We start from the raw sequence: 24,388 nt of genomic DNA on the forward strand, positions 1-24,388 counted from the left end.
GCCCTGGCCTGAAGTGCTGGCATCCCATATGCTCCTCTTCCAATCCAGCTCTCTGCTATGGCCTGAGAAAGCAGTAGAAGATGGCCCAAGTGCTTGGGCCCTTGCACCCACATGGGAGACCTGGAAGAAGCTCCTGGCTCCTGACTTCAGATCGGCACAGCTCCGGCCATTGCGACCATCTGGGGAGTGAACCAGCGGATGGAAGACCTCTCTCTCTGTCTCTACCTCTCTCTAACTCTGTATTTCAAATAAATAAAATAAATCTTTAAAAAAAACAGAGCCTCAAAGATTTTCAGGAACCTTGCACCTTGGCCACAGGCCTCACAAACACTGCAGACTCCAATTTTGGTATGCAGACCCTCTAAGAGTTTAAGAGACTCATACCCTGAAAACAGACCCAAAAAAGACCTCAGACGCCACCATGGGACAGACCTTGAAAGATTTCAGAGACCTCACACATTGAACACAGACCTCAAATTACCTCAGGACTCAGACTTTCCAAGCTTGCAGAGAGCTGACATCTTGCCTAAGAACCCCACACACCTTGGAGCACAGACCCTCAATGAGTTCAGAGACTGAACGCCCAGAACACAGGCCTCTAGGTATCTCAAACTCACACCCTGGAACAAAGCTCACCAAAGCATTTGGAAACCACAAAACCTCAAACATGGACTCCAAATACTCAAACGTCACCATCTAGGGGACAAACACACTCCAAGAGTTCAGAGATTTTTGCACACTGAATGAAGAACCTGAATTACCTCAGTCTCAAAATTTCAAATAAAGACCGACAACAAATTCATAGACCTCTAACCAAGAACATGAACTTCCAAACACCTGACTCAATAACTTGGGACCCAGACCACCAAAGAGTTTAGAGACCTCACAGCTTTGGCAAAGACCTCCAGATACCCCACATCCCAACTTTGGGTCCCAGACCCTCAAGGAGATAAGATATCTCAAACCCGAAACAACACATCACAAACACCTTAGCATAAACCACAAGACAAGGCTCATCAATGAGTGCAGAGACCTCACACCAGTAACAAGACTCTAAATACTTTAGACCCACACAGTGAAATGCACACCTTTGGTGATTTCAGGCATCTTGTATTAATTGTGTCTTTTATTTTCTATATTCTGATGCTTTGACATCTGTAGCCTTGCCCCTCCCAGGGTTAGAGTCCTAGGAATGGTATTGGTCAAGCGAGTGTGTTTTTCAAATATGCATCAACCAATTCAGAACCAACATCCCCATCCACCCCTTCTATCAGGCTCTTATACTCTGGACCACCCTCCACCTGCCCAGTTTACCCCAGGGATGGCTACCAGACAACTAGGGACTTCCTATGTACCCCAGGGTGCACTGCCATCATTCAAACTACAAAGCCTGCCTACCCTGTCCAGCCCACTCCTTTTTGTGAAAACTCTTAACAACAATTGCCCATGTCCCTCTGCCCCCTGACTAACCATGGTGCATCTACATGGCCCTCACGGAACGATGTGCCCCTGTCTCAGGGAATCTACAGGTACTGTGAGCTATCTTTTCATTGGTAGTCATGTCCTGATCTGTGGGTCTTACCATACCTAAATAATAATAAAGCCTATTTTTTTTCAGATTTATTTACTGGGGACAGCTCTGGGGCACAGCAGGTTAAAGCCCCAGCCTACAGCACTGGCATCCCATATGGGCATCAGTTCCAGTCCCGGCTACTCCACTTGTGATCCAGTTCCATGCTAATGCACCTGCAAAGGCAGCAGAAGATGTCCCATGTGCTTGGGCCCCTGCACCCACATGGGAGATCCAGAAGAAACTCCTGGCTCCTGGCTTCAGAGCCGGTGCAGCCATTTGGGGAGCAAAGCAGCACATGGAAGACCTCTGTGTGTGTGTATGTGTGTGTGTATGTGTCTACCTCTCTCTATAACTTTCAAATAAATAAAATAAATATTTTTTTAAAAAAGTTTTATTTACCTATTTAGGGGCCGATGCTGTAGCACAGTGGGTTAAGCCATGGCCTGTAGCACCAGCATCCCATATGGGCACCAGTGCATGTCTGGCTGCTGCTCCACTTCTGATCCAACTCTCTGCTAATGCGCCTGAGAAAACAGAGGAAGATCTCTCTCTCTCTCTCTCTCTCTCTCTCTGCCTTTCAAATAAATAAATCTTTTTTTAAAAAAAATTATTTACCTATTTGAAAGTCAGTTACAGAGAAAAGCAGAGAGAGAGAAGGAGAGAGAGAGAGAGAGAGGGAGGGAGGGAGGGAGGGAGGGAGGGAGGGAGAGAGAGAGGTCTTGCATCTACTGTTTCAAGCCCCAGATGGCCACAACAGCCAGGGTTGGGCCAGGCCAAATACAGGAGCCAGGAGCTTCTTCCAAATCTCCCATAAATAAAGCCTGTATTAAAACAGACTCACAACATGATCAGATTCCACCAGATACACAAACTTCAATACTTATACAACAGACCTTCAAAGACTTCAGATAACTCTAATCTTGAATACTGACCGTGAAATATCTCACACTCAAACCAAAGGACGGACCCAAGAAGAGTACAGAGATCTCACAACCTGAGAAGAGGCCTCAAATGGCTTCAACTTTTAAACCATGCAACACAGGGGCTGGCATTGTGGTGCAGTTGATTAAGCTGCCACTTTTTTAAAAGATTTATTTATTTATTTATTTATTTGAAAGTCAGAGTTACACAAAGAGAGGCGAAGAGAGAGAGAAAGGTCTTCCATCCACTGGTTCACTCCCCAAATGGCCGCAACAGCCGATGCTGCGCCAATCTGAAGCCAGGAGCCAGGAGCCTCCAGGTCTCCCACGTGGGCACATGGGCCCAAGGACTTGGGCCATTCTCCACTGCTTTCCCAGACCATAGCAGAGAGCTGGATGGGAAGTGGAGCAGCCGGGTCTCGAACCAGTGCCCACATGGGATGCCGGTGCTTCAGGCCAGAGCGTTAACCCACTGCGCCACAGCGCCGGCCCCCACTTTTGATGTTGACATCCCATGTCAGAGTGCAGTTTTTGAGTCCCAGTTGCTCTACTTCTGATCCACACCCTTGCTAATGCACTTGGGAAAGCAATGGGAGATGGCCCAAGTACTTGGGCCCCCGCCATCCATATGGGAGACCCAGATGGAGTTCCAGGCTCCTGGCTTCAGCCTAGTGCAGTCCCAGCTGTTGTTCCATTTGAAGAGTGAATCAGTAGATGGAAAAATCTCTCCCCATCTCCCTCACGTAGCCTTTCAAATAAATAAACAAACAAGCAAATAAATAAATAATTAAATTTTTTTTAAGAAAAGCAACACAGATCCTCAAAGAGTTCAAAAAACTTAATCCCTGGATTCAGACTCAAAATTTGGAAAACAGATCCTGAAATAATTAAGTTTACTCACATTCTTAAAGATCTCAGATTTAAGCCATGGGCTAGATGGAATAAATGCTCAAAGAGTTCACTTTCGGCCGGCGCCGCGGCTCACTAGGCTGATCCTCCGCCTGCGGCGCCGGCACCCTGGGTTCTAGTCCCACTTGGGGCGCCAGTTCTGTCCCGGTTGCTCCTCTTCCAGTCTAGCTCTCTGCTGTGGCCTGGGAAGACAGTGGAGGATGGCCCAAGTGCTTGGGCCCTGCACCCCATGGGAGACCAGGAGGAAGCACCTGGCTCCTGGCTTTGGATCGGTGCAGCGTGCCGGCCGTGGTGGCCATTTGGGGGGTGAACTGATGTAAGGAAGACCTTTCTCTCTGTCTCTCTTTCTCTCTCACTGTCCACTCTGCCTGTCAAAAAAAAAAAGTTAAAAAAAGAGTTCACTCTCTCAGACCACACATCCTCAAAGAATTCAGAGATCTCACACTCTGAACACAATCCTCTAAATACTTAAAGTGGGAAAACCATTTTTTCCTTTACTCTCACTCTGTGACCTCAAAAAGCATGGGGATTTCTCCCCACCAGCAAGCAAGCAGTCATTTCTACAATGGGTACAGGCTGGGCGGCCTCTGATTCAATTCAACTCTGGTACCATCTACCTGGAGATAGCAGCAGCTCCCACAGGATGAGGACTCAGTCCCTAAGGCTAGCCCCCCAATGCCCCACCCTGATTAATGCTAATTGCAACCCCTAAATAGCTTTAACTGTGCTTCTAACAGAACAACGATGAATTGGGGTTCCCACAATCCACTCCTTGGGTTCAATTGATTTGCTAAAGCAACTAACAGAACTCAGGGGAACATTTATGTTAAATAAGTATGAAGTGGGGCCAAGCTGGTGTTGTGGTGTAGCAGGTTAAGCTACCACCTGCAATGCCAGCAGCCTATATGGGCACCAGTTTGAGTCCTGGCTGCTTCACTTCCAATTCCCAGCTGCTTCACTTCCAATCTGTTTCCCTGCTAATGTGCCAGGGAAAGCAGTAGAAGATGGCCCACATACTTGGGCCCCTGCACCCATGCAGAAGACCCAAAAGAAGCTCCTGGCTTCAGCCTGGCCCAGCCCCGGCTGGTGTGGCCAACTGGGAGTGAATCAGGTGATAGAAGACTTCTTTCTTTCTCTCTCAACTCTGTATTTCAAATAAATAAAATTAATCTTTAAAAAAAGTCTGGGATGTGGTAGAGGAGAAAGGCTGCAGAGCTTTCATGCACTCTTCAGGGTTCAGCTCTCCAACCTAGTCCATCGTTTGGTTGCTTGGTTTGTTTTAATTTTTATTTATTTGTTTCCAGTTTATTTGAAGGGCAAAGAGAGGGGGAGAAATCTTACATTGGCTTAATCAGTCCCCAAATGCTCAAAACAGCCAGAGCTGGGCCAGGCCAAAGCCAGGAGTTCAGAACTCAATCCAAGTCCCCTACATGGGTGGCAGGGATTCAAGTGACTTGAGCCATCACCGGCTGCCTCCCATGTGCATTAGCAGAAAGCCAGATCGGAAGCAGAGGAGCCATGATTTGAACTGGCATCCCAAGTGGTGACTTAACCACTGTGCCAAAAGCCCATCCCCCTTTTCAGTTTTTATGGAAGCTTCATTACATCATTACATACAATGATTGATTAAATCATTGGCCGTTGGTGATCAACTCGATTTTCAGCCCCTCTCCTCTTTCTGAGCACTAGGAGGTGGGACTGAAAGTTCTACCCCTCTAATTCTTCCTTTACAAATGAATAAAACATAACTATGGCTCTAAAAGATTTCAGTGACCACATACACTGAACTCAGAACCTAATTCTCTCCAGATTCAAATCTCCCATCGTGAAAAAAAAAATCTTATGTCCTGAAAATAACTCCAAATACTCCAGAGTACTATGTTGAGATACAGACCCTCAAAGATTTCAGATACCCCACATCTCAACATCATCAAAGATATGACACACATACTTTGGGACATTGACCCTATAAAAGTATTGAGACCTGCACTATTCACAATAGCAAGGTGGAAACAAGCAACTCAGGTGTTTATCAATGGATGAATGGATAAGCAAAATGTGGTATATACATACAATGAGATATTATTCAGCCTTTTTCATATTTTAAGGATCAGTTTATTAAAATAGCTCATTTAAATTATTCCACCTTTAAACAGAGGGGAATTCTGAGCCAGGCATTTATTCCAGTAGTTACCACTTGGGACAACTGCTACTCCACTTTCAATCCAACTTGGTACTAATGCACACCCTTGGAGGCAGCAGATGATGGCTCAAATACCTGGATCCCTGCCAGCCATGTGGGAGACCCAGACTGAGTTCTGGGCTCCTGTCTTCAGCCTGGCCTAGTCTCGGCTGTTGTGGCCATTTGGGGAGTGAACTAGTGAATGGAAGATTCTCTCTCTCTCTCTCTCTCTCTCTCTCTCTCTCTCTCTCTCCCTTTATGCATCACTCTGCCTCTCAAATAATATGAAAATAAATTTTAAAAATAAAAGGAAATTCTAACACATGCCACAACATGGATGAATCTTGAGAACATTATGCTAAGTGAAACAAGCCAGTCACAAAAAGAAAAGTACTGCGTAGTTGTACTCATGTGAAGTTCAATTCATAGAGACAGAAAGTAGAAGGTGGTTTCCAGGAACTGAAGGGAGGGGAAAGTGAGGAGTTGCTAAAGTGGGTGTAGAGTTTCAGTTTTGCAAGATGAAAAAGTTCTGGAGACAAAGATATAAATGTACTTAACATCACTGAACTATGCACTTGACATTGGTCAAATGGTAAATTGTATTATGTGTGCTTCACCACAATTATATGTGTGTGTATGTGTGTGTGTGTAAGATAGAGGGAGAGGAAGGGAGAGAGGGAGACAGAGAGATTTGAGGATATGAACTGTATTATCCATCTATGATATTTTCTTTTTAAAAAAATGGATTAATTGATTTTTCTAAGATTTATTTATTTGACAGGCAGAGTTATAGACAGAGAGAAGGAGAAACAGAGAGAAATGTCTTCCATCCCCAAATGGCTGCCATGGCCGGAGCTGGGCCGATCCGAAGCCAGGAGCCAGGAGCTTCTTCCAGATCGCCCACAAGTGTGCAAGGGCCCAAACGCTTGGGCCAGCTTCCAGTGCTTTATCCTATTGAGCTAATAAATATACAGCAATTGGAGAATTTTACTTTGTGATCAGAACGTATTGTTAAAAAGCAAACACTCTTTTAATAAGCCTGGTGTATGAAAGGGAACATAGTAAAAGTCCAAAATGGTTTGATTGTACAGAAAATCATATTGCGTTTTTAAAAGAAATGACATAATAAGATTAATCCTCTTGTCTTGCTAAATCAGAATTCTTGCAAATATAAAGTTAAAATTTCAAATAAGCACCTCATTTTCACTCCTTTTCTTGTAGAAAGACACAGTATAGATATAATCAGCTACCATATGTCACGCCAGATGAAGCTATGTCCCAGTGTTTAGGAAAAAGATATCAGGAAATTTCTCAATTTTATGGAGATTAAGGCTTTGAAAGCACCACTGCATATGCTGGATGGCTAGCTATGTCCAACAGCAAAGTGAACATGAGATTTTCACAATAGCAAGAGATTTTGGAAAAAAGAAATGGAAGTTTCTAGTTGAATAGATACAGTTATTTTATTTTTACTGGAAAGTGTAACAGACATTAACAGAGTTTGTTTGGGGTCAACTTCCCACTATTTATTTTGTTTCACAAACTTATGCCAATTCTCTTTCCATTTCTTGCTGACTGAACGCTGGACCTAGTTCAGTTGTTTGAAAGATGGGAATCAGTCAGAGTAAACCACAGACGTTTTAGTGGGATTGTGTATATAGTGGTCTGTATGTAGAAATAAAGTGGATTTTCAGGATGAAATGGGATAGCCACAAAAAAATTAAACTACTTTTTTTTAAAATGGAGATGGAAGAAAGGGAAAATATCAGTATATAAAAATTATTTAAAAATTTTTTTTGACAGGCAGAGTTAGACAGAGAGAGAGACAGAGAAAAAGGTCTTCCTTTTTCCGTTGGTTCACCCCCAAAGTGGCCGCTATGGCCAGCGCGTTGCGGCTGGCACGCTGCGCCGATCCGAAGCCAGGAACCAGGAGCTTCCTCCTGGTCTCCCGTGTGGGTGCAGGGCCCAAGGACCTGGGCCATCCTCCACTGCACTCCCGGGCCACAGTAGAGAGCTGGACTGGAAGAGGAGCAACCGGGACAGAACTGGCGCCCCAACTGGGACTAGAACCCCGGGGTGCCAGCGCCACAGGCGGAGGATTAGCCCAGTGAGCCGCAGCGCCAGCCAGTATATAAAAATTATAAAAATGACAGCTGTAAAGCAGGCAGTTTCCCACTCATGACACCCAATATGCCTGCACTAGGGTATACTCTTTCTGGTTGGTGGGAGCAGCATGGGTGATATGTCAAACACAAGCTCTCTAGAATGAGAGCTCTCTGGAAAAGGCTTTATTGCATTCTTACAAATGTTAGCAAGAAAAGGACCAGGTCCTGGGACAAGTTCTACAACTACCAGCAAGAAGGCTAGGTAGCAGCTGGAAACATATCTGCTGGACACAAGAACCAAAATGATTATTAAAATGCAACATTGGAGGAATGAAAGCATACATTGTTTACACTGAGCTTATATTGGCTGTAGATAAAAAGAGGTAGGCAATGGATATGGGGAAAGTTTGAGGACAGGACAGCCCATAAGGAGAAGTACTTGTTGCTTCTGGATTGTTTGAGGTTAACAGAAAGTTCATGTGCAAGCAAGAAGGAGTGGTGACTGGAGGATCAGCCATCAGAGGGGAGAGTTTTAATTCAAGGTCTCAAATTACATTCAATTACACCAGTCTTTTTATCATTATTATTTTGAACTGTGATTGTTATCTGAATTAACTTATCTCAGCTCTGACCTTTGTAATATTTAAGACAACTCAGAATCATTGTTGCACCAGAAGAGAACAGAAGCCATTAACGATAAGGGAGCAAAGATGCAAGCCAGGCAGAAGAACCATCCAAATTCACAGGCGGCTCTAGTTGCTGGTAGAGGAGTGCAGTTCCAACATACAGCAACTTACTGAGCCCAACAAGATTTGCAAGGAGACGGAGGATGCCCACGGCCATCGAAGTATACAAGCTTCAGCAGATACAAGAATTAAATCCTACCAAAGTCCCAAGCATATCAAACCCAGACTAGCAAATGGCAAAAAGAATTGGCAGGGCCAAAGATAGGTCTGAAGTAGATAATTCCACTATTGCGGTATCCAGGATCAACAAATTTCTCCATGAACTGATCATTTAGTATGAAACTCAAGAGTTTTGGGACCATAACAAATGGGTCCTTTCTGGTGGTCCGTACCAATGTGTGCTTGGGGGTATGGTGATGTGCCATCTCCACAGTCTCACTGGGCTGTTATATTGGCAAAGTGCATCACTGTAATTCTTTTCATCTGCTTCATTACTAAGGAAGTCTTCCCTCATGCTCTGGTTGAAATCACAGGAATTACCTTGAACTGGACTTCGATACCAGCAATCTGTGCTACTCGAAGTCACCATGTAGATGGTGGAAACAAGGCTAAGCACACAAGCAATTACAAATGCTGTTGCAAAATGGCTATCGATGTTAGCATTCACACTGCTCCAGGATGCTTCAGAGACAGAGGTCTTGTTCTCTCATGTATCAGCTGCACACTGAAACAGACAACATGCCTATCCTCTCCAAACCGAAGTTTGTTAACATTTGTATCATGGGTGCATCCAGGGATGAATAGCCCAAAGGGATAGTTAGAACTTTGGGTTTATATACCATCTTAGGCTAAAACAAAGAAAAAGGGGGTATGGACTTCTGAGCAAGGTAAACAGGTTATATAAAAGTGATTCGGGAGAGTACAGTAAACAAGGGTTTTTTAGTAGGATGTGTTATATGGATTTAAGTCAATGACTTCTCCATTGATGAGTTAAGAGTCCACCTCTTCCTGGTATGGAAGAAGAAGGCACTTTGAAATATACACCTTGGCATAATAAATGTTTTAAACTGAAAGGATTTGAGAAATGGCAGGGTAATTTGAGGGTAGCATGCCCTGAACCCCATCATTGCACACCCTGGAACTCCATGCATTAAAGACTTAGACAATCTGAACTGAAACTTCTCCTTCACTCCCCCCCAAAAAAACCGGTCTTATATTGATCATATTGCAAGTCCAACCAGATGGGTTTATTTTTTCTGACTTCCTTATTCCTTTTAAATTCCCACCCTTTAAAAATTATTTATTAATTCATTTATTTATTTAAAATACAGAGTAATAGGAAGAGAGAGAAGGAGGAAGGGAGGGAGGGAGCGGGGGAGGGAGGGAGGGAGATATTCCATCCACTGGTTCACTCCTCAAATGCCCACAACAGCCGAAACTGGGCCAGGTTACAGCCAGGAACCAGGAATTTAATCTAGGTCTCCCACCTGGGTGACAACGACTCAAGTATTTTGAACCATCATCTGCTGTCTCTTAGACGCATTAGCAGGAAGCTGGACAAGAAGCGGAGGCAGAACCCAATCCCAGGCATTCTGATATGGGATATGGGTATCCCAAAGGGACACTTAACCTGCTGTGCCACAATGTCCACCCCTAAATTCCTACTCTTCAATTTACCTGCCTTCTTGCACTTCTATCACCTTGCTTGAAGGACATTGGAGAAAAGAATTTGTATTTCAATGGTAAACTCTTTTGTTCAGTGTTATAAATTCTAGCCCTGTTCATTACTTTTAAATATTTTGTTATTCTTTGTAAGCTGTAGGTAAGTGATAGATATGGAAATGAGTCCTGTCTGGCAATGGCTTAAATTTTTTAATTTGTTTTTCATTTTATCTGAAAGGCAGAGAGAGAGAGAGAGAGAGAGAGAGAGAGTGCTCTTATCTACTGCTTTACGATCTAAATGCCCTCAACAGCTACAACTGAGCCAGGCTGAAGTCAGTAGCACAGAACCCAATCTGGATCTCCCAAGTGGGCGACAAGGACTGAAGTACTTGGGCCATCAGCTGCTGCCTCCCAGGATGTGCATCAGTTAGAAGTGGATCTGAAATTCGAGCCAAAACTCCAGTATGGGATGCAGCTGTTCCAAGAAGGGACTTAAGCAGTGCCCCTGGTAGTGGTTTTAATTTATTTTCTCCTCCTTATGGAAAAAAAAAACACAGTTTTGTGGAATTGTCAGTTTATCTCAACATTGGTTTACCTCATATAAATCTGTGCTCGTATGACTTTTTCTTTGCACCAGTTACAACATCTGCCTGGTTCTCTTAAATCATAGGAGTGACAAATGTGCTCTCCTTGACCAAATGTTGGTCAGGCTCCTCTGAGCCCGCTCCTTCCCCTGGTGCCCTCCACCTCCCTCTCCTGGCTCTCTTCTTGCCGGGCCTTCACAGCCCAGCTGCAGTGAGAAGCCCTGCTAAGTCAGTTTAGCAACGAATCCCTCAGCCTTTGATGTCTCAGCCCCTTAGTAATTTTGCATCCCCTGAGCTCTTTCATTTTGCTCTTGGCTGTACACCCCCAGCTGTCTATGCTGTACTTGGAACTGAGCCCCATTCTATACTGAGGTCTCTCCCCTGTTGTAACAGTTCCTGAATAAAATTTGGTTTTACCTCTTTAACCACTGCAAGACCCTGATTTTCTTTAAAAGGAGTAAAGGCAATTCTTTACCGTGTGTTCATTTTTCTATCTATAGGAAAATCATGACTTTACCTTTTTTCTGAAAATTCTCTTTCAACAGACTTCTCTGGCTCTCATCAAAGCCTATCTCTCACTTTTTCAAAGGAAAATTGATTCCATACGGATGTCTTCAAGAAAAGCTTTATGATGTGCTCCTTCAGTGCTTAACCATTTCATGTGTGATGACTGCGAGGATTTTCCTATCCAAAATTATGTTAATGAATAAATTTATAAATGTGCCTATATAAGAATAGATTGCATATAAATAAAAGTATGAATTTATGAATAAATATAAAGAGCTCCCAAGAATCAAGAAGTCATGTGTAAACAGACATTTCTCAAAAGAAAGCATACAAATGGCTAACAGGTACATGAAAAAAATGTTCCACATCACAAATCAGCAGAGAAATGCAAATCAAAACTACAATGAGACATCACCTCACTCCCGCAAGATTGGCTATTATCAAAATGACAAAAGGTAACAAGTGTGGGTGAGGGTGTGAAGAAAATCCTTGCATGCTGTTGGTGGAGATGTAAATTAGTACAGCCATTGTGGAAAACAGCATGCAGCTTCCTGAAAAAACTAAAAATAGAACTACCATATCATCCAGCAATCCCACTCCAGGGTATATACCCAAGGCAAATAAAAACCACCTCTCAAAGAGACATCAGGCACTCCTATGTCTATTGCAGCACACTATTCACAAATAGAAATGGAAGCAACTAAATGTCCACTTGTCGTGGGGGTGACTCCTGGGTTAGGTTTGGTCTAGGTTTTTATCTCCACACAAGAAAGAATTCAAGGAGGAGACACAGATAAAGGTGAGCAGGAAAGCAAGATTTATTTAAAGGCCAAGAGAAAGTGCACACTCAGGAGGGAGAGCAGGCAACCTCATGGGAGTGTTGCAATTATCACAGTTTGAGGTCATCCTTTTGTAGGATGGGGTGGTGCCTGGAGCAGGGCTTTTAATTGAATATTCAAAGAAGGCAAGGTCTCAGGTGAGGCTTGAGTATCACCCATGTCAGTATGCCCACCCCCCTCCCCCCATTTTTAAATCTCAGAAGTGTCATGGCTTCAGGAGCAAGTGGGGCTGCAGCATATGTGCAGTAATCTTGGAAATCTCATAGCATCAAGTGCATGATGGATTGGGCATGCTGATCGTGATCATTTCATTATCATCGCAGGCACCCAACCTGCAGCCGTGTTGGATATTTCTAGCAGGCAAAACTGTGGCAGCTGTGAAGTAGGCAGGCATACAGGTTAAAATTGATTGGATTTGTGAACTGGAAGACCACGCCTTCGCCACGCCCCTGTGTGACCTCATGCCCCTACCTGATGCCTTTGCCATGCCCCTGAGTGGCCTCATGCCCCTACCTGGCCACACCTGGGTGCCCACCAGCCAATCGGGTTAATTAACCACTCCCCTTTGGAAGTGGGTTAAAAGCCGGGCCACACCGTGGCTCTTTTTCCCTGGCCTCTTGCTAGGAAGGGGCTTGCTGTAGCCCCACGCCTCCAGGGCGCATGGCCTTCGGGCCATGTGCTCAGGCTTCCTGGCCTAGATGCTCTTCCACATGGCTGGCTCCTGGTGCTCGGTATGAACCCCTATTTACCTCTCTCTCCTAAATAAAGCTCTCACTCTCCTATGCATCTTTCTCACTAAATAAAAGCTTAAAACGCACCATGCTGCCTCATTTATCTGTGCCGGTATTTAGAATTCTTCTCTAAATATTAGGCAAGAACCCTCTTGGGCTTATTAATATTGGGGATTTAGTAATAAGCCCGTGGTGAAATGGTAAGGCACCCCAAATTCCATAGCACATGTGGCACCCCGGATAGCATTTCTAGGGAACTTTAAGGGGCCACATTTCAGTGTAAATTTTAGGGGGTCTTTTCCGATTTCAGCTGCGGCTACACAGAAGGGGCTGGGGTTTGGGTGGTGCATGTGTTAGCAGAGATGGGTGGGATAGGTTCTTTTTTTTTTTTTTTTTTTGACAGAGTGGACAGTGAGAGAGAGAGACAGAGAGAAAGGTCTTCCTTTTGCCGTTGGTACACCCTCCAATGGTTGCCGCGGCCGGCGCATCGCACTGATCCGAAGCCAGGAGCTAGGTGCTTCCTCCTGGTCTCCCATGCGGGTGCAGGGCCCAAGCACTTGGGCCATCCTCCACTGCCTTCCCGGGCCATAGCAGAGAGCTGGCCTGGAAGAGGGGCAACTGGGACAGAATCCGGTGCCCTGACCAGGACTAGAACCCGGTGTGCCGGTGCCGCAAGGTGGAGGATTAGCCTACTGAGCCACGGCACCGGCCATGGGATAGGTTCTTGTCTTTGGCAAGAAAGAATTCAGACATGAGACAGAGAGGCGTGGTAAGCAAGGGAGCAAGATTTAATGGGTTGGGCATCCATCAGAACAGATGGGCCCCTCTCCAGACAGAATCCGAGAGACAGCGCCCAGTCGCTCAGTCAGGGGAGAGCAAGGTTACATGGTTTCCTGGAGAGAACACATCTGGCAGGCCCGGCGGGCGGCTCAGGAGAGAGCAGAGAGCTCAGCACGCAGACTGCATTCAGACCTGGGCTTATAAGGGAATGGGGTCCAGTTCTTCCCATTGTTTCTCCTTCCCCTCCTCCCTCTTCTCCAGGACAAAGGCTTTGCTGAGTGTGGATTAGGTAAAATTCCCCCCAAGGTTTCACTACTGTGTTGTCAGACTGGGGAGCCCACCTGGTGCTGGGCAGAGGAGCTTCCCCTCGGGTGCCTTCCTTGGGGGAAGGCTGGGAGGTTTTATCGCCCAATGTTATCAGGCTGGGGAACCAATCTGGTGCTGAGCAGAGAGGATTTTCCTATGGAGCTTTCCTTGGAGGGAAGCCTGAGGCCACCTGTAAAGTTACTAGGGGTCTGGGCAGGACTTTGTGGTGTAAAATACAGAGCACCCACAGATGCTTTTTTTTCCTGAGGTCTCTCTCACACATCTAAGTTAGTTTCCAGCTTCCTCCCCAGCACACGTGGGGCTGTGGCACAGGTGTTGGCAGTCTTCAGTTCCTCTTTGCTCAGTACCTCGCTGCCTACATCACATCCACTGATGAATGGATAAAGGATATGTATATATGTACAACAGAATATTACTCAGCCATAAAAAGAATGAAATCTTGTCATTTGCAACCACATGGGTGGAACTGGAAGTCATTATGTTCAGTGAAATAAACCAACCACAGAACGACAGATATCACATGATCTCAATCATATGTGGAGTCTGAAAAACAGATGATCTCACAGAATTTTAAAATTATAATGGTGGCCAGCACTGTGGTGCAGTGGGTAAAGCTGTGGCCCATGGTGCTGGCATCCCACGTGGGCACCAGTTTGAGTCCCAGCTGCTCCACTTCCAATCCAGCTCCTGGCTAATGAGCCTGGGAAAGCAGCAAAAGATGGACCAAGTGCTTGGGCCCCTGCATCCATGTGGGAGAGCCAGATGAAGCTCCTGGCTCCTGGCTTCAGCATGCCTGAGCATTGGCCATTGAAACCGTTTGGAGGATGAAGCAGCAGAAGGAAGATTCTCTCTCTCTCTCTCTCTCTCTCTCTCTCTCTGCACCTCCCTCTCTCTGACTATAACTCTGCCTTTCAAATAAGTAAATCTTTCAAAATTAAAATGACAATATAATGGTGATTACCAGAGGTTGAAGAGAAAAGTGGGGGAGGAGGGAAGTAGGGAAAGGAGATGCGGAAAGGTTGATAAGAACTAGGTTATAGGTAAATAGCAGTAAGAAGTTCTGGGGCTTCATTGCACAGAATGACTATAGTTTGTGTTTAAAAAGAAAGAAGAAAGAAAACCATGCTTCTCTCCTATCTCCAAACAAGGACCTAGCACAAGGCTCTGCAAAGAGTTTACGCTTGCAACAATATCCTTCAATGATGTCAGTCTAACAATCACCTCCACAAAGGCAGGAGGCAGGAATCACGCAAGAATGACAGTAGAGCTCAGAAAATGGCTCATAGAGAGAGTCCTCATTCAGACTCTGGAATTCCTCTTGATAAAATGTCCGAGATAAGCTGAATGTCATCTTTTTTATTTGACAGAATCAGAGACAGAGATAGAGACAGACGGAGAGAAAGGACTCCCATCTGTTGGTTTACCTCCCAAGTGACTGCAAGAGTCATGGCTGGGCTGGAGCCAGGAGCTGGAAATGCAATCTGGGTCTCCTACATGGACGTCAGCAATCCGATCGCTTGAGTTCTCACCTGCTCTCTCCCATGGTCTGCACTGGCAGGAAGCTGAAGTCTGGGGGCAAGAGCCAGGAATTAAACCCAGATACTCCAGTGTGAGATGCAGGCATCTTACCCATAATCGTAGCTGCTGGTCTAAATGAGCTCCCCAGATATCCCGATTGTAATCACACAGGAAGGAGATTAGAGGAAGAGATAGAGAAAGTTAATCAGTTTACTGTTGCAAGCAAAACCAACAAAAAGACTGTTTCATATTACTGAATATATCTGAAAACCTTGACTTAAATCCCATCACAGCCAGCCACCAGGGCCACCACACTCTATTTATTTAAAAAAATTATTTATTTGAAAGGCATATTTACAGAGAGGCAAAGTCAGAGGGGGGAGGGGTCTTCCATCTGCTGGTTCACTCTCCAGATGGCTGCAATGGCCGGAGCTGTACGGATCCGAGGCCATGAGCAGCTTCTTCCAGGTCTCCCACGTGGGTGCAGGGGCCCAAGCACTTGGGCCATCTTCTACTGCTTTCCCAGTGCACAGCAGAGAGCTGGATCAGAAGTGGAGCAGCCAGGATTCGAACTGGCACCCATATGGGATGGCAGCACTATAGGTGGGGGCTTACCCACTATGCCACAGAGCTGGCCCCCAACCATGCTTAATTACAGGTAAACTTTCTGGACTGTTAACACCAACCAATAGAAAAGCAACAAATATTTCTCTTTATGGACTGACCTATCCCAGAGCCCCAACCGAGCCCCACTTGGTGTTATCCTGTCCCTCTTATCTATAACCAACACAGGTTTACTGTGACCAACTTATGCCTTCCATAAATATATGAGGCATACATGTTAATAAATTTCTGTTTTCCTCTTGTTACTATGTTGTTATAGAAGTCCATTCCGATTAAGAACTATGAAGGGGCCGGCGCCGTGGCTTAACAGGCTAATCTTCCGCCTTGCGGCGCCGGCACACCAGGTTCTAGTCCCGGTCGGGGCACTGGATTCTGTCCCAGTTGCCCCTCTTCCAGGCCAGCTCTCTGCTATGGCCCGGGAAGGCAGTGGAGGATGGCCCAAGTGCTTGGGCCCTGCACCCGCATGAGAGACCAGGAGAAGCACCTGGCTCCTGGCTTCGGATCAGCGAGATGCGCTGGCCACAGCGGCCATTGGAGGGTGAACCAACGGCAAAAAGGAAGACCTTTCTCTCTGTCTCTCTCTCTCATTATCCACTCTGCCCGTCAAAAAAAAAAAAAGAACTATGAAGGGAGCTAATGGAGAGCTGACATAGCTGAGATGGGGATGCCAGCTGAAGGTAGTATGAGCCATGGCCCAGAGACAGCCTGTCATGCATTTCTCAGATTAAAACTCCCAGTGTCCTCTGGGAAATACACAAGCAACCACATTTGTTTTCCTTGAGGACCTAGCCTGCTGACGAAGGACGGAACACTTCTTTTGGCGCTTTGCTGGTCACCAATTCACCCAACTGGAGAAAGCAAAGTTCCCTGTATCCAAATATGGCTGTGGTTTTTCTTCTTACCTCTCCTATCTTGAAGATAAATCTTTGGCTAAAACCCATCTTGGGGCCGGCACTATGGCATAGCAGGTAAAGTCGTTGCGTGCAGTGCTGGCATGCCATATGGGCACTGGTTCCAGACCCAGCTGTTCCACTTCTGATCCAGCTCTCTGCTATGACCTGGGAAAGCAGTGGAAGATAGCCCAAGTGCTTGGACCCCTGCACCCACCTGGGAGATCCGGAAGAAGCTCCTGGCTCCTGTCTTCGGATTGGCCCAGCTCCAGCCGTTGCAACCATTTGGGGAGTAAATCAAGTGAATGGAAGATTCTCTCTCTCTCTCTCTCTCTTTCAAATATTTATAATATAATAAATCTAAAAAATTCATCTTTTATATTTCTTTTTTTAATTCAAATAAGTTAGTGTGGTAATAATTCACAATATGCCTCTGAGTTTTTTCCTTGATACATGTCACCTAACTTCTGTGAACCTGCACTTCCTCAGCTTGTAAAATCGGAATATGAAATACACACATAAAGAGAAATGAGTGCAATCATGAGATGGTGCATATGCATAAAAGCTGCCTTCGCAGATAACATTACTGAGGAAGGTGTTCAGTCTAGCAGTTACCAAGCATCACAGGTAGGAGCTGAAGTGGAATGCTTGGGGGGAATTCTAATCAATTCGCCATCATGGGTGTGTTAAGCTCCTCTCACTGGGCAAGATACCAAAGGATGGACTGGAAGGGGCCCTCACTTCCACCACAGACCACACTAGAAGAATTGCCAGGTGCTTGCATGCTCTGTCTCCCATCCCCCACCCCCTTCTTCTTCCAGATAAATCTTCTGGCCCACTGCCCACGCATGACAGGTATTTCTCCATGTGGGGCAACCCATGCTCTTGTGTGTGTGTGTATGTGTGTGTGTTCACGTTCTCACCTTTTAAATCAGTTTTATCATTCTGTGCACCTTATACACATCAGCACATAGCCTCTTTATCTTTGTACATGACAAGATTCTGGAGTGAAACAAATAGCTCCCCCTCCCACATCACAACGTCCTCAAATCTTCATGACAAACAGGTTCGGACCTGGTCCCGGAACCAGAGAATGAAATGTAATAGGTGGAAGACAAACAGCAAGGCAGAGACCAGCAACAGGGTGAGTCAGAAGGGTGCATCACCTACAAAACTATCCCGGCCTCTGCTCTTATCACTGGCAATGCCTGTTGCTTCCGACATGGAGCAACGAGATCCAGAACAGTCAGAACTTGCGCAGCAAAGCCTGGAACAATCTGTTCCAGATCTATAGCGAGGACTCTGGAGCCCCGCAGGCAGTTGCAGTAATATTCTCCTGCTGTTGACTTCGAAGCCACCTCTGAACCTGCCTGGGGGAAAGCCATAATGTAATACAGGAACTCACTTAATAGTTAACTGCCCCCCCCCCGGAAAAAAAACCATGGATTTGTTCCTAAATTGCTCCTTGAACATGCAACCTCAAAATGTGTGAAGATGGGTATATAAAAGCCCTCCAAAAAGCTCCTGGAAAATGCAATTAAAAGATGTTCACTTGGGTGCAAAAAAGGTTTAAAATCCATGCTTATGAGGGGTCTTTAAAAAGTTCATGGAAAATGTGTATTGTGAAAAAAAAAAAACTCTGTATGTGTTTCAAAATGTTTTGCACCAAAATAAATTTCTCTTCATTCCATTTCCTATGAAATGTTGAAAATCCCTGCATATGTATACTTGTCCTCATGGTGCCCGTCATCTCAGTTTGGTGGTGGGATATGACTGAAGTCTATTACATCAGATTTCAGTAACCTTGGCTACTTAACAAGACAGCCAGAAATCTCTGGCTATAGATAAGTAGATATACTAGTGTGGGTATCTTCGGGATATAGAATCTAACCTCAAGAGTTTAAATAAGAGCCGGCACTTAGTTTAGCAGTTAAGATGCCCATGTCCCACATTGGAGTACCTGGATTTGAGCCCCAACTCCAGCTCCTGACTCTAGCTTCTAGCAGGTTCTAAGATGCAGTGGTGATGACTCAAGTAACTGGGGTCCTGCTTCCCACATGGAAAACCTTGATTGTTTTTCTGGTTCGAAATTCCAGCCCAACCTAACTTTGGCCATTGTGGGCATTTGGGGAGTGAATCAGCAGATGGGAGAGCTCTGTCTTGCACTCTCCTTCTCCCTTTCCCTTTCCCTCTCAAATAATTAAATAATTTTTCAGAAAAGAGTAGGAAGTAGAAAGCACAAAGAAGTGTAGTGAATGATCATTATTATTGGCTAGAATCGGGATACTTTATTTATTGAAAAACTTCAATTGTATAGGTGAAGGGTTGAGCTATAATGCGCACCATGCATTTCCTTGGCACCTTTCACTACAACTTCTAATTTGTTCATTATTCTAATATTTATAGAAAGATTTTTTTAATTTGGCTCTTTCATGGTGATATCAGTGCCAGTTTGCATTAAGTATAAATGAATAAAATATTATTTTACCTTTTTTAAAAAAGAATGAAGTATTAATATGTAATGCAATGTGGATGAATCTTTTTTTAAAGATTTATTTATTTATTTGAAAGGCAGAGATACAGAGAGAGAAGGAGAGGCAGAGAGAGTGAGAGAGAGGTCTTCCATCCACTGGTTCACTCCCCAGTTGGCCGCTATGGCCAGAGCTACGCTGATCTCAAGCCAGGAGCCAGGAGCTTCTTCCTGGTCTCCCACGCGGGTGCAGGGGCCCAAGCACTTGGGCCATCTTCTACTGCTTTCTCTGGCCATAGAGAGAGCTGGATCAGAAGTGGAACAGCTGGGACTTGAACCAGTGCCCATATGGGATGCCGGCACTGTAGGCAGTGGCTTTACCCTCTGCACCACAAAGCCTGCCCCAGTGGCTGAATCTTGAAAACTTTATAGAAAATAATAGAAGCTAGACACAAAAGGCAACATATTATACAATTCTCTTTATATGAAATATTCACAATAGGCCAATCTATAAAAACAGAAAATAGTTTAGTGGCTACCAGCAGCTGAGAGGAGTGGAAAATGGGAAGTGACTGCTAACGGGTGCAAGGTTTTTCTTAAGGGCGATGAAAGCGTTCTAGAATTCAATAGTGCTGATTTGTGAATCTACTGAAAAAAATGGACTTGTACACTTTAAAAAACATGATTCTCTTTAGGGCACATTTTCTATTCACTTCCGGTGATGAATGAGGTCCTCCTGAATGTACACCCTCTGGCGGCTGTGGCAAACTGGCTGCCATCTGATCTCTTGTAATCATCCATGGGCTTCTGGTGACCCAGCTTCAATGTCCTCAATGGTCATGAGTGCCAAATACTTATGGACATCCAAAGAGAGGACTTGAGAAGGTGTCACTGGCTACTTTGTAGAAAAAACTATCTCAATTGATAGCATAGGGACTGCAAAATACCTTACATTTAAGAGTTATCTTTCTTTTCTCCTCTCCTGGTTTCATTCTCTCTGTGGACTTAGCAAATGTAATTGTCATAGCCTCTGGTTAGTTTTAATCACATGAGGTTAACTTGAAAGGGCCCAAATTGTAGCCCCCTCCCCACTTCTCCCAGCTCCTGGTAACCACTAATCTATTTTCTGTGTTTATGGATTTGTCTATTGTGCATATTTCATATAAATAGAATCATACAATATATAGTGTTTTGTATCTGGCTAGCTGCTTTTCCATTGTATGAAGTTTCGAGTTTCCTCTGTTCTCTGTTTCACCACCTACAAGTATTTTGGTTGTTTTTGATTTCTCTCAAGCAGTGTCTTCCAGCAGTATGGGATCTCCCCACCCTTTATAAGCTGACTGACTTTAAGATGCTAAAAGCTTCAGGGCCAGGGCTGTGGCGCAGTAGGCTAAGCCTCCACCTGTGGCATCGGCATCCCATATGGGCACCGGTTCTAGTCCCAGCTGCTCCACTTCCAATCCAGCTCTCTGCTGTGGCCTGGGAAAGCAGTAGGAGATGGCCCAAGTCCTTGGGCCCCTGCACCCACATGGAAGACCTGGAAGAAGCTGCTGGCTCCTGGCTTTGGATTGGCTCTGCTCTGGCTGTTGCAGCCATTTGGAGAGTGAACCAGAGGCTGGAAGACATCTCTCTCTTCCTCTGCCTCTCATTGTCTGTAACTCTATCTTTCAAATAAATAAATTTTAAAAATCTTTGAAAAAAAAAAGATGGCAAAAACTTCATATTTTACCTTTCTCATGGGCTGGGCCAGGGTGTACATATGACATTTCTGTATCTTCCTCTCAACTTTGTGGTAGCTTCGGGATCCACAGGAGAGAAGGCCCACACTGTCAGAAATGGAGAGTCCCTACCCGCACTTCCAGGAACAAAAAGTCCTTGTCAAGATCCTCACAGGCGCCTAAAGTTCAACCAATGAGGATCAGACATGCCTCAACCTTTAACCCCCACACCCTGTATCTATAAAAGGAGTCCTCCCAACCTCTGACCTGTGCAACTTCCACGGCCCCCAGCCATGTTGTGACCAGGGAACCTCACCCAGGAGTGGAATCCCAATAAAAGCCTATAAATTGATTCATCTGGCTGGGAAGATTTGTTATGCACCAGACACCTTGCATTTTGATGTGGACTTAAAACTGCTGTTAACCAGCATTCTGGCCTCAGAATCAACCCTTGGGGCATTCGGACCTGGCTAAAAGGCCCATGAGAATCTCACAGGCATGGAAAGCCAAGACACTGTGGCAAAAACAACCTGAATGAAAGATCTCGGTGAACAAGACCCCAGCAGAAAGAATGAGCCATCAAAGAAGGAGGCACCTTTCTCTGAAGGGAGGAAGGAACCTCCACTGTGATACGGCCTTGACTAAACAAGTTCAGTTGGTGAACTCAAGAGACTTCCATAGCCTTGACAGCTCATGGCAAGAGCCTCGGGTGATTACTGACGTCATAAATAAGAGTGTCAATTGTTAAATCAACAACAGGAGTCACTGCACACATGCTTCCCACGTAGGATCTCTGTCCTTAATGTGTTTTACTATGAGAATTAATGGCAAAACTACTAGTCAAACAGTACTCTGTATCTTGTGCGAGTGTGTGGGTGCAGTCTGTTGAAATCTTTGCTTAGTGTATGCTAAGTTGATCTTCTGTACATAAAGATAATTGAAAATGAATCTTGATGAAGAGTGGGATGGGAGAGGAAGTGGGAGATGGGATGGCTGCGGGTGAGAGGGAGGTTGGGGGGGGGGAGCCACAACAATGCAAAAGTTGCACTTTGTAAATTTACATTTATTAAATAAAAAAAACAAAATCAATAAATGAATCTTTTCTTTAAAAAGAAGTACTGTTAACCAAAAAGAATTTCATAAATTAAGAAAAATAAAACAAAAAATACTGAGTGCATTGATTCCTGAGATAGAACATAGAAACTTGTATTTTTTTTTAAACAAGGGATGCAGTTTGGTTAAGAAAATTTTTTCAAAAGACATTGAGGCTCAGAGGCATGAATTAACCTACACAACATCATACAAGATGGAGGGTGTTGATCATGGGACTGTATCTTAGCCCATTTATATGTCACAGACAGGGGAAATTATAAACAATAGAGCTTTATTTAGCTCACAGTTCTGGAAGCAAACTATGAACAGAGGGGAATGTCTTCAACTTGATAAAGATCACCTACAGGGATTGGTACTCTGGCATAGTAAATTAAGACTCACCTGTAGTGCCGGCATCCCATATAGGTGCCAGTTTGAGTCCCGGCTGTTCCACTTCTGATCCAGATCCCTGCTAGAGCACCTGGGAAAGCAGTAGAAGATGGAACAAATTCTTGGGCCCCTGCACCCACGTGGGAGACCAGGAAGAAGCTCCTGGCTCCTGGCTTCGGATTGGCCCAGCTCCGGCCATTGATGCCATTTGAGGAGTGAACCAGCAGATGGAAGACCTCTCTCTCTCTCTCTCTCTCTCTCTCTCTCTCTGTCTTTCCCCCCTCTTTCTGTAACTCTGCCTCTCAAATAAATAAATAAATAAATCTCTCTAAAAAGATCACCTACAAAACCTTAGAGTCAAAAAATCATGAGGGGCCGGTCTGTGGCTCACTTGGTTAATCTTCTGCCTGCGGCACTGGCATCCCATATGGGCACCAGGTTCTGGTCACAGTTGCTCCTCTTCCAGTCCAGCTCTCTGCTGTGGCCCAGGAAGGCAGTGGAGGATGGCCCAAGTGCTTGGGCCCCTGCACCCACATGGGAGACCAGGAAGAAGCTGCTGGCTCCTGGCTTTGGATTAGCGCAGCTCCGGCCATAGCGGCCATTTGGGGGGGTGAACCAAGGGAAGGAAGACCTTTTTCTCTGTCTCTCTCTCTCACTGTCTAACTCTGTCAAATAAAAAAAAGTTGAAAATGTAAGTGTGAGACCTGAGCCTGAATCAAGGTGTAACTATTTTAAATTAGGCCTCCATCTTGTAACTTGGGCCTGACCAGGCCCTGAACCCTAAGCCAGAAGTAAATAAATGAACTCCCCTTGCAATAAACTCTCCTAGCAACAGCCGATTAACAGATAACAGAGAAATACCTAGAGTTCCTGGTGTCTTCTCAAGGCAGATAAGGTGATTGATAGCTACCCGAGACCCTGCAGTTCAGCATGTACACCCCAGCAGCTCGGACCCTATGCTTCGGCCAATCAATTCAAAAGGCATCAACCCCAAAGCCATCCCACCACCGTTAGCAGGTCCGTCCCTGCCACTGGATGCACTAATCAATTCTAGGAGATGTCCTTTGAATTTCCCGCGGGATGAGATGATTTGCTAAATGGTACCATGATGTATAGAATGTCTCTGAAAACCCTATAAAAACCCTGTTAACTGAAGGGTTGGGGCTCTCAGTTCAGACCCGCTGCATCGGTATTGATTGAGAGACCAGGCCGGACCTGTAATAAAACTCTCGTGTGCTTTACAGCGGTATCGGCTCCTTGGTGGTCTTTGGGGATGACTGAACTGGGCATTACAGTAAGGATTTCATTTAAAAAAAAAAAAAACTAAAAAAATTAGAAAAAATCGTGATTAATACTGAAAGGACAGGCAGGTGTTGTGGTGCAGCAGGTTAAGCTGCTGCCTGCAATGCCAGAATCTGTATCAGATCACCAGTTCAAGTTCCAGCTGCTTGACTTGTGATCCAGCTCCTTGCTAATGCACCTGGGAAAGCAGCAGAAGATGGCCCAAATATCTGGACCCCTGCACCCAGGTGGGAGACACAGATTAACCTCCTGGCTCCTGGATTCGGATCAACTCAGTCTCCACCATCACAGCCATTTGAGGAGTGAACCAGCGGACAGAAGATTCTCTCTCTCTTGAACGGTACTCTATACATGTTCTCCAGGCCTTTTAGAAAACATGGAGTTGTTTCTTTGGCCACACACATGGGCATTTACAAGAAAGATGACATCGTAGACATCAAGGACATGTATACTATACTGCCCCATAGATGTAATCATGGTAAAACTTGAAGAGTCTGCAGCATCACCCAGCATGCTGTTGGCATTGACGTAAACAAACATGTTAAGGGCAAGATTCTTGCCAAGAGAATTAATGTGCAT

The 24,388-nt window shown here is 45.0% G+C and overlaps 1 pseudogene; it reads right to left on the reverse strand.

The window, feature by feature from the left end:
• Positions 1 to 7,760: 7,760 nt before the first annotated feature.
• Positions 7,761 to 24,388, reverse strand: LOC133752798 (claudin domain-containing protein 1-like; annotated as a pseudogene).

Source organism: Lepus europaeus, chromosome X, assembly GCF_033115175.1.
Source record: "Lepus europaeus isolate LE1 chromosome X, mLepTim1.pri, whole genome shotgun sequence".
Classification (NCBI taxonomy): Eukaryota; Metazoa; Chordata; class Mammalia; order Lagomorpha; family Leporidae; genus Lepus; species Lepus europaeus.